The 12,171-nt window shown below is 39.8% G+C and overlaps 1 protein-coding gene across 4 annotated transcripts in view; it reads right to left on the reverse strand.

Moving 5' to 3' along the window:
• The window catches only part of PTPRK (protein tyrosine phosphatase receptor type K), a 611,833-nt gene that overhangs the window by 280,586 nt on the left and 319,076 nt on the right, over positions 1-12,171 (reverse strand). The gene's annotated exons all lie outside the window — the stretch shown is intronic.

Here is a 12,171-nt window from a genome sequence, read left to right on the forward strand (position 1 = left end):
AAATGCTTAAGGCAATTAAAAACCTTTATTACTCTATAAGATTCGAGTAATCTGTCTGTATTACTTCACTCACATCCTCCCAGATTCTTTCACCTGGTATCAGCCTGATCCAAACTCAACAGTCTTCTTCCATTGGTCCCTCTCCTTCCCTCCTCACATTTTTCTCAAAATTCAACAGCACAGTCCAATCCTAGGCTCTCACTACGTGATGTCTATATTGCCAGCAGGAGTTTCTTTCTTGCTTTTGTCACCATCATGGCCTCATCCCATCTCTTCCATAAACTATATTTACCTCTACTTCCCATTGTGAGCCTTCCACTGTAAGAAGATCCATCTCTTGATGAACACACACATACTGCAGTGCTGAGCATGCCCACTTAATCCTTGCTTATCCACGTCCTACATGTCTTTCAATGTGCCTGCTCAGCTGCTCAGTCCTGTTTCCAATCCCACTGACTGTAACCCGCCAGGCTCCTCTGTCCATGGGATTTTCCAGGCAAGAAGACTAGAATGGGTTGCCACTTCCCCCTCCAGGGGATCTTCCTGACACAGCGATTGAAACTGCATCTCCTGCATTTGCCCTTTAAAGACTATTTCACTAAACTTACTCCAATCTTTGGAGTGCTCTCTCAACTCTGAAATAGCGCAGGACTTAGATTCCATATGATCTCTTACTCAGTTATACCAGTATCTCCCAGGGCTGAAAGGATCTTAAAAAAGTATTCAGGCTCATGCTTAAATGTCCTCGACATCTCTAGCAAATGCTTATCCAGATTATGCTTGGCTACTTTCACTAATTGTAATTTTACTACCTCCTAGACTAGCTCATTCGAGGTTTCAACAGCCCTGCAATTACAAAGGTCTTCCTTATAATCAGCTTATATCTCTCACCAAATAGCTTGAAACCACTGGTTATTATTGTACTTCAGTGTCTATAAAAAACAAATTAAATGCCTCTTCTGTGTCCCCAATATTCTATTTGAAGAAATGTATCCAGTCTCCCAAAAGTCTCAAGATAACAATGTACCTTTAGCAATTCTGACATAATTTCTCTGACTTTACTAACGGTTTTGGTAATTATATACTGCTTTTTGTTATTCTAATATTTCAGATATGTGTCAGCCATAGGGCCATTGATCTAGAAAATGTTAGAACCTTCACCAAAATAATGTCAGAACTATCATCAAATCCAGACATTAGTACAATTTCACTATATTTCATTCCTTTCTCCCCCTATCCCCATGGTACCCAATGTGAATTAATCACATGTTAAATATTTAATCAGTTTGGCTTTGAAACAGTCCTCTCAAATTCCTTCTCAATTAACTGCCCACTATAAACTGTATGTTTCTAAGAATAGATTAATTTCTTCCAAGATTTTCCATTTATTATGACAAATGAAAAATTACCAGATTTTTTTCTCAAAAAGAAATAGTTTCAGGGATAGTAAAATTCCATGTGTAAATTAAGCATGATACAGGAAGCCAGGCACTTCGTATGACAGTATAAACAGACATATATTTATATTATAAGAAAATATTATAGCATGGCAGCATCAAGAAGAGCTTTGTGAGCAACAACTAGTTGGCATTTGAAATACGATAGTGATATATTTCACCAGATAAAATTTCTGTACTTTCAAATTATTCATTTTTTTAAATCACGCTTCTGATTTCCAGTGCTATGTGACGATGTTCACATGTCACATAGGAACAAGACATTTGCCTGGACAGATAAAACACTATGTGGCCAGAAGTTTCAGAGCAACCATTTTCAATGAACCTCAGCTGACAACAGTTGGTACTGCAAAAGGTCAGCCTCTCGCTGGTTGTTTTTGAGAGCAATTTGCATCTCATTGTACTAATTCTACTCCCAATCTATTGCTTAAATTATCCATTGCTCCAGAAGGAATGACATTTCCCTTGGCTAAGAAACTAGCTGTATCACACTACATTAGCAGTGACAAGCCTCAGCAAGGGCAAAGAGATGGCTGGCTCTCCTGCTTTGGCAGCCCGCTCAGAAGGCACACGGCCAGCACCTGGGGTGATTACTGACAGATTGGCCCAATCGCTACTGCTTTGATGGCAGTCTGCAAAGGATTACCAGTCACACGTTGAACAGCCCCATTTCAGTTCACCAAAACAAATGGTGCCACCAAATCGCCCCACAAAATTCCCTGCTTTCAGTAACTTTGCTGGTCAATTTCTGTGTCCAACCAAACGATGCATGCCCACCAAGCTCTGTAATGATGGATGGAGTCATTAGCATTTTAGTTTCTACACTGAACCTGAGGCCAAAGCATATGGCCTGACAGATGTTCCAGCAATGGGCTCTATTTGATTTGCCATCTAGGTGTCCACTTACACTGGACTTTCAAGAAAGAATACTAATTTATAAGTTATAGTCCAACCCCTGTTTCAACTCTTTCACACCCTTGAATGTTATAATATGTTCTTAGAACACTCAGAACATGCTTGAGTCTATACTTTGGTTTACAGTGACAATTAAAAATTACCTTTGAATCTAATCAAATGGTTTCAAATGGACAAAATGGACACAAATGCTGGTAAGGTTTGTAGGCTATTGCCATCTACAACTTGATTAGTACTGCCAGTGATTTGGTTATTTGATAAAATGTTTCATATACTCACTTTTTCCTCATTCATGGTTTATTTTGATAAACTACATACAGTGAACTAGTTAAACCTTAAGTTTTGACAAATGTATATGTACCCATAGACACAAAACCCCAACAAAGCTACATGACACTTACATTACCTCAAAAACTTTTCCTGCCCATTTCCACTGAACCTCACCCTCCACATTCAAATACTGTTCTGACTTATCTATCATGATAGATGAACATCGTCTATTCTGGAAGTTAATATAAATAAAGACATACACGACATACAGTCTTGTGTGTCTCCTGTCTTTCTGAAAACGTAACGTTGCTGAGCTTCACATGCACTGGTGCATATATCATTGGTGCACTCTTTCTCATTGATGAGCAACATGAAAGAACCACAAATTGTTAATTCATTCTCCAGTTAATGAACATGTGGGTTCTTCACATTACTGGTTACATAATGAATAAAGCTGTTACACAAGTCTTTTTGTGAACATGCGCTTTTATTTATCTTATGTAAATACCTGGAACTGCTATGTCAAGTTATTATTTGCTTACATGCTTTTTCCTGCCATTGCCATATCTATTACCCATGTTATTAGACTGCAATAAAATAAATTTTATAACCCACGAAATTATACAACCTATTTTTGTACCTTTCCTTTGAACAAATTATCTGATGCCTCTCAGGAATATAACCACCCATTTTTATTATTTTATTTTATTCAAGTGTACATTAAAATTTCACTTGTGATTTTGTTTCTCATAATCTGGATTTTACCATAAGCCTTTAGTGACGATTCACAAATTCTTTACCACTTGGGGTTTCTCAGGAACACAAAATACGCATAGTTCTAAAACTTGTTGTACACATTAAAAACAGCTATTCATATGGGAAAAACTGCAAGTTATAAGCTGTAAAGAAAGTGGTGTTCATATCTAGAATGAAAGCAACTTCACTGAGCTTTACAAAAGAAAAGGAATTTGAAAGTTCTCTAGGAGGAATTAAAGATTTTATCCTAATTGCCTTATCCTACATCAATGAACTGCATAACATACTTTTTAAAATGATGTTCCATAAATCCTCATGATTTCACCAGATTTATACCTTGCTGACACTCAGTGGACCTTTAAAAACATTCATCCATATTGTTTCATGCATCAGTCGTTAAGTCAGCATGTACAAGGAGGTTAATTTGGCTTATATATCTTGTCATTATTTTCTAAACTGTTAGAGTGAATGACCTACTTCTAAGACTAATTTTATAGCTTAGACCATGCAGGAAAGAACCTCATTAAAGACACAACAAAACCACTATGATATGCCTTATGGATTATCCCAGATTATCTCAGGTAACTCATTGCATCTGCTTTTTTGTGCTCCATTTTTTACCTAATTGGTATGTCATTTTAAACAATAAAATGACTGAAATATCAATTGCAAGCTAAAGATAATTTTAAAAATCAAAATAAAATATGAGATATACGGGATTAATAAATGGAGAGAAGTTATTCTCTAAATATATTTGTATACATAGTGAAAGTGAAGTCGCTCAGTCGTGTCCGACTCTTTGCGACCCCATGGACTGTAGCCTACCAGGCTCCTCTGTCCATAGGATTTTCCAAGCAAGAGTACTGGAGTGGGTTGTCATTTCCTTCTCCAGGAGATCTTTCTGACCCGGGGATTGAACCCAGGCCTCCCACATTGTAGGCAGATGCTTTACTGACTGAGCCACGAAGGAAGTCCTTGTATACATGAAACTACCTTAAATATTGTATCAATGCGATCACCTCCCAGCACCACCATGATCAGAGTTCTCTTTGACTGCAATGGAAAGGGGAAAGAGAAATGAGGGGTGTTTGTAAATCCTCACTTCAGCGCCACCACGATCAGAGTTCTCTTTGACTGCAATGGAAAGGGGAAAGAGAAACGAGGGGTGTTTGTAAATCCTCACTTGACTTCCTCATAGAGTTACAGTGGCCTTCTGAACTCAAAATCAGATTTGGAGTTCTTGAAAGGCACAGTCAATCTGGTAACACAGACCACAGCCTTGTCTAACTCAATGAAACTATGAGCCATGCTGTGTAGGGCCACCTAAGATGGTGGAGAGTTCTGACAAAATGTGGTCTACTGGAGAAGGGAATGGCAAATCACTTCAGTATTCTTGCTGTAAGAACTACATGACCAGTATGGAAAAGCAAAAAGATAGGATACTGAAAGATGAACTCCCCAGGTCAGTAGGTGCCCAATATGCTACTGGATATTAGTGGAGAAATAACTCCAGAAAGAAAGAAAAGATGGAGACAAAGCAAAAACAACACCCAGTTGTGGATGTGACTGGTGATGGAAGTAAAGTTCAATGCTGTAAAGAGCAATACTGCACATGAACCTGAAATGTTAGGTCTATGAATAAAGGTAAATTGGAAGAGGTCAAACAGGAGATGGCAAGAGTGAACTTTAGGAATCAGCAAACTAAAATGGACTAGAATGGGTGAACTTAACTCAGATGGCCATTATATCTATTATTGTGGGCAAGAATCCCTTAGAAGAAATGGAGTAGCCATCTTAGTCAACAAAAGGATCCAAAATGCAGTATTTTGATGCAATCGCAACAATACAATGATCTCTGTTCGTTTCCAAGGCAAACGTATCACAGTATCAGTATCACAGTAATCCAAGTCTATGCCCCGACCAATAATGCTGAAGAAGCTAAACGGTTCTATGAAGACCTACAAAACCTTCTAGAACTAACGTCTAAAAAAGGATGTCCTTTTCATTATAGGGGACTGGAATGCAAAAGTAGGAAGTCAAGAAACACCTGGAGTAACAGACAAATTTCGCCTTGGGGTACAGAATGAAGGAGGGCAAAGGCTAGTAGAGATTTGCCAAGAGAACGCACTGGTCATAGCATACACCCTCTTCCAACAACACAAGAGAAGACTCTATAAATGGACATCACCAGATGGTCAATACCGAAATCTGAACGGTTATATTCTTTGCAGCCAAAGATGGAGAAGCTGTATACAGTCAGCAAAAACAAGACCAGGAGCTGACTATGGCTCAGATTATGAACTCCTTATTGCCAAATTCACAATTAAATTGAAGAAAGTAGGGAAAACCACTAGACCATTAAAAATTAAGGTATGACCTAAATCAAATCCCTTACATTTATACAGTGGAAGTAACAAGTAAGATTCAAGGGATTAGATCTGATAGACAGAGTGCCTGAAGAAACATGAACAGGGGTTCGTGACACTGTGCAGGAGGCAGTGATCAAGATGATCCCCATGAAAAAGAAATGCAAAAAACCCAAAACGGTTGTCTGAGGAGGCCTTACAAATAGTTATGAAGACAAGAGAAGGGAAAGGCAAAGGAGAAAAGGAAAGATATACCCATTTGAATGCAGAGTTCCAAAGAACAGCAAGAAGATATAAGAAAGCCTTCCTCAGTGATCAATGCAAAGAGAGGAAATCAAAAGAAAGGGAAAGACTAGAGATCTCTTCAAGAAAATTAGAGATACCAAGAGAACTTTAAATGTAAAGATGGGCACATAAAGAACAGAAATGGTATGGACCTAACAGAAGCAGAAGATATTAAGAAAAGGTGGCCAGAATACACAGAAGAACTATAAAAAATGATCATCACAACTCAGATAATCACAAAGCTGTGATCACTCACCTAGAGTCAGACATCCTGGAAAGGGAAAGTCAAGGAAGCATCACTACAAACAAAGCTAGTAGAGGAGATGGAATTCCAGTTAAGCTATTTCAAATCCTAAAAGATGATGCTGTGAAAGTGCTGCACTCAATATGTCAGCAAATTCGGAAAACTCAGCAATGGCCACAGGACTGGAAATGGTCAGTTTTCATTCCAATCCCAAAGAAAAACAATGCCAAAGAATGCTCAAACTACTGCACAATTGCACTCATCTCACACACTAGCAAAGTAGTGCTCAAAATTCTCCAAGTCAGGTTTCGACAATACATGAACCATGAACTTCCAGATGTTCAAGGCGGTTTTAGAAAAGGCAGAGGAACCAGAGATCAAATTGCCAATATCTGCTGGATGACTGAAAAAGCAAGAAAGTTCCAGAAAAACATCTACTTCTGCTTTATTGCCTATGCCAAAACTTTTGACTGTGTGGATCACAATAAACTGTGGAAAATTCTTAAAGAGATGGGAGTACCAGACCACCTCACCTGCCTCTTGAGAAATCTATATGCAGGTCAGGAAGCAACAGTTAGAACTGGACATGGAACAACAGACTGGTTCCAAATCAGAAAAGGAGTACATCAAGGCTGTATATTGTCCCCCTGCTTATTTAACTTATATGCAGAGTACATCATGAAAAACACTAGGTTAGATGAAGCACAAGCTGGAATCAAGATTGCCAGAAGAAATATCAATAACCTCAGATACACAGATGGCACCACCCTTATGGCAGAAAGTGAAGAGGAACTAAAGAGCCTCTTGATGAAAGTGAAAGAAGAGAGTGAAAAAGTTGACTTAAAACTCAATATTCAGAAAACTAAGTTCATGGCATCAGGTCCCATCACTTTATGCAAACAGACTGGGAAACAGTGGAAACAGTGACAGACTTTATTGTTTTGTGCTCCCAAATCACTGCAAATGGTGACTGCAGCCATGAAATTAAAAGACACTTATTCCTTGGCAGGAAAGTTATGACCGACCTACATAGCATATTAAAAAGTAGAGACAGGAGGAGCCAAGATGGCGGAGGAATAGGACGGGGAGACCACTTTCTCCCCTACAAATTCATGGAAATAACAATTGAACGCTGAGCAAACTTCACAAAACAACTTGTGATTGCTAGCAGAAGACATGAAGCGCCCAGAAAATCAGCCCATTGTCTTCAAAAGGAGGTAGGACAAAATATAAAAGATAAAAAGAGAGACAAAAGAGCTAGGGATGGAGACCCATCCCGGGAAGGGAGTCTTAATAGAGAAAGTTTCCAAACACCAGGAAACCCTCGCACTGGCGGGTCTGGGGGAAGTTTTCTAATCTTGGAGGGCAACCTAACTGGGAGGAAAAATAAAACCCACAGATTACGTGCCTAAAAGCAACTCCCAGCGGAAAAGTACCCCAGACGCCCGCATCCGCCACCAGCAAGTGGGGGCGGAACAGAGGGGCGCGGGTGGCATTGCTTAGGGTAAGGACCGGCCGGAAGGTCCTGAGAGCAATCTGAGGGACCTAACATGAGATAGCAACTTTAACTGTGGGACAGCAAGAGAGAGAGAGAGAAAATTAACCTGCCCGAACACACTGCCGGCCGTTCGCAGAACAAAGGGACTGAGAAATTCCAGAGAAGAGCTAGCCTGTGGCGGACTGGTCCATCCCCCACCGGAGGCAGGAGGCAGGGGGGAGGGGAAGGGGCAGGCTCGGCCCCAAGGACCGCATCCCCTGCCGCACTGCAAACAGGCCTCCAGGTTCTAAGCAAAGACCTCCTGAGATTCTGGATGGTCGACATCCGCTGGGAGGGTCACGGCGAGACACGGCACCCAACAGGCGCAGGCGGAAACTGAGGCTGGGGCCGCGGAGGGGAGAAGGCGCGCGCACCCAGGGAGAGTGCGCCCCTCAAGCTCCCGGCTGCCTGAGCTGCTCGGGCGGGGAAGGCACAAAACGCAGGCGCAGCCGAGTCCGCGCTTTTGTGGAACACCCGAGGGCTGGAACTGCACACAGCGCAGGGCCCGCGCCATATAGAGCAGCCGGGAGCCTGAGCAGCGCAGATGGGGAAAGCAGCGCCCATCCCTCCCCACAGCACGACGGAACTAGCAACCTGAACAAGAGACCACCTCCGTCCGCCTGTGTCAGGGTGGAAATTAGGCACTGAAGAGACCGGCAATCAGAAGCCAAATAAACAAAGGGAACTGCTTCCGAAGGGACCGGTGCAACAGATTAAAATCCCTGTAGAAAACACCGACTACACCGGAAAGGGGCCTGTAGATATTGAGAAGTGTAAGCTGGATCGACGAGCTATCTGAAACTGAGCCGAACCCACACTGACCGCAACAGCTCCAGAGAAACTCCTAGATATATTTTTACTTTTTTTTTTTAATTAAAAAAAATTTTTTTTCTCTTTTCTTCTCTTTTTTATTTTTTCTATTTTATTTTCTTTTAAAATTCCCAATTACTCCCCCATTACTCCTTAACTTTCATTTTCATATACTTTTACGATTTTTTTAATTAGGGAAAAATTTTTTTTCTTTTTTGTTTTTTCTCTTATTTTCTTTAAAAGTCCTCTATTACTCCTCTATTACTCCTTAATTTTCATTTTCATTTCACTATAACCTTGCCAAAAAAAAAAGAGAAGCCCTATTTTTAAACTGAACTTCATATATATTTCTAAAATTTTTTGTGTTTTTGTTTTTGTTTTTAATATTGTATTTTTAAGAGTCTAACCTCTACTCTAGATTTTTAATCCTTGTTTTTCAGTATTGATATAAATTTTGGACATTGAAGAATTCAATATTCAGTTCCCATTTTTATTCAGGAGGGTGTTGATTATTCTCTCCCAATCTTGACTCTCCGTTTTCTACCTCAGAACACCTCTATTTCCTCCTTTCCCCTTCTCTTCCCAATCCAATTCGGTGAATCTTTGTGGGTGTCTGGGCTACGGAGAACACTCTGGGAACAGACAACTGCGTAGATCTGTCTCTCTCCTCTTGAGTCCCCCTTTTTCTCCTCCTGCTCATCTCTATCTCCTTCCTCCCTCTCCTCTTCTTCATGTAACTCTGTGAACCTCTCTGGGTGTCCCTAACGGGGGAGAATCTTTTCACCATTAACCTAGAAGTTTTATTATCAGTGATGTAAAGGTGGAGAAGTCTTGAGACTACTGGAAGAATAAGACTGAAATTCAGAGGCACGAGACTTAAGCCCAAAACCTGAGAACACCAGAAAACTCCTGACTACACGAAATTTAAGTAATAAGAGACCATCCAAAAGCCTCCATACCTACACTGAAACCAACCACCACCCATGAGCTGGTAAGTTCCAGAGCAAGACATACCACACAAATTCTTTAGCAACGCAGGAACATAGCCCTGAACGTCAACATACAGGCTGCCCAAAGTCACACCTAACACATAGAGCCATCGCAAAACTCATTACTGGACACTCCATTGCACTCCAGAGAGAAAAAATCCAGTTCTACACACCAGAACACCGACGCAAGCTTCCCTAACCAGGAAACCTTGACAAGCCAATCGTGCAACCCGACCCACTAGGTGAAACCTCCACAATAAAAAAAAACCACAGACCACCAGAATGCAAAAAGCCCATTACAGACACAGCAATCTAAACAAGATGAAAAGGCAGAGAAATACCCAACAGGTAAAGGAACATGAAAAATGCCCACCAAGTCAAACAAAAGAGGAGGAGATAGGGAATCTACCTGAAAAAGAATTTAGAATAATGATAATAAAAATGATCCAAAATCTTGAAAACAAAATGGAGTTACAGATGAATAGCCTGGGGACAAAGATTGAGAAGATGCAAGAAATGTTCAATAAGGACATAGAAGAAATAAACAAGAGTCAATTAAAAATGAATAACTCAATAAATGAGATCAAAAACACTCTGGAGGGAACCAAGAGTAGAATAACAGAGACAGAAGATAGGATAAGTGAGGTAGAAGATAAAATGGTGGAAATAAATGAAGCAGAGAGGAAAAAAGAAAAAAGAATCAAAAGAAATGAGGACAACCTCAGGGACCTCTGGGGAAATGTGAAACGCCCCAACATTCGAATCATAGGAGTCCCAGAGGAAAAAGACAAAAAGAAAGGCCGTGAGAAGATACTCAAGGAGATAATAGCCAAAAACTTCCCTAACATGGGGAAGGAAATAGCCACCCAAGTGCAAGAAACCCAGAGAGTCCCAAACAGGATAAACCCAAGGCGAAACACCCCAAGACACATATTAATCAAATTAACAAAGATCAAACACAAAGAACAAATATTCAAAGCAGCAAGGGAGAAACAACAAATAACACACAAAGGGATTCCCATAAGGATAACAGCTGATCTATCAATAGAAACCTGTCAGGCCAGAAGGAAATGGCAGGATGTACTGAAAGTAATGAAAGAGAATAACCTACCACCTAGATTACTGTATCCAGCAAGGATCTCATTCAGATATGAAGGAGAATTCAAAAGATTACAGACAAGCAAAAGCTGAGAGAATTCAGCACCACCAAACCAGCTCTTCAACAAATGCTAAAGGATCTCTAGACAGGAAACATAGAAAGGTTGTAGAAACGTGAACCCAAAACAACAAAGTAAATGGCAACGGGACCACACCTATCAATAATTACCTTAAATGTAAATGGGTTGAATGCCCCAACCAAAAGACAAAGATTGGCTGAATGGATACAAAACCAAGTCCCCTATATATGCTGTCTACAAGAGACCCACCTCAAAACAAGGGACACATACAGACTAAAAGTGAAGGGCTGGAAAAAAATATTTCATGCAAATGGAGACCAAAAGAAAGCAGGAGTCGCAATACTAATATCAGATAAAATAGACTTTCAAATAAAGGCTGTGAAAAGAGACAAATAAGGACACTAATAATGATCAAAGGTTCAATCCAAGAAGAAGGTATAACAGTTATGAATATATATGCACCCAACATAGGAGCACCGCAATATGTAAGGCAAATGCTAACGAGTATGAAATAGGAAATTAGTAGTAACACAATAATAGTGGGAGACTTTAATACCCCACTCACAAATATGGACGGATCAACTAAACAGAAAATTAACAAGGAAACACAAACTTTAACTGACACAATGTACCAGCTAGACCTAATTGATATCTATAGGACATTTCACCCCAAAACAATAAACTTCACCTTTTTCTCAAGTGCACAAGGAACCGTCTCCAGAATAGATCACATCCTGGGCCATAAATCTAGTCTTGGTAAATTCAAAAAAATTGAAATCATTCCAGTCATCTTTTCTGACCACAGCGCAGTAAGATTAGATCTCAATTACAGGAAAAAAATGGTTAAAAATTCAAACATATGGAGGCTAAATAACATGCTTTGAATAACTAACAAATCATAGAAGAAATCAAAAAAGAAATCAAAATCTGCATAGAAATGAATGAAAATGAAAACACAACAACCCAAAACCTATGGGACACTGTAAAAGCAGTGCTAAGGGGAAGGTTCATAGCATTACAGGCTTACAACAAGAAACAAGAAAAAGGTCAAATAAGTAACCTAACTCTACATGTAAATTAGCAACTAGAGAAGGAAGAAATGAAGAACCCCAGGGTTAGTAGAAGGAAAGAAATCTTAAAAATTAGGGTGAAATAAATGCAAAAGAAACTAAAGAGACCATAGCAAAAATCAACAAAGCTAAAAGCTGGTTTTTTGAAAAAATAAACAAAATTGACAAACCATTAGCAAGACTCATTAAGAAACAAAGGGAGAAGAACCAAATTAACAAAATTAGAAATGAAAATGGAGAGATCACAACAGACAACACTGAAATACATAGGATCATAAGAGACTACTACCAGCA

This window comes from Dama dama, chromosome 26, assembly GCF_033118175.1.
Source record: "Dama dama isolate Ldn47 chromosome 26, ASM3311817v1, whole genome shotgun sequence".
Classification (NCBI taxonomy): domain Eukaryota; kingdom Metazoa; phylum Chordata; class Mammalia; order Artiodactyla; family Cervidae; genus Dama; species Dama dama.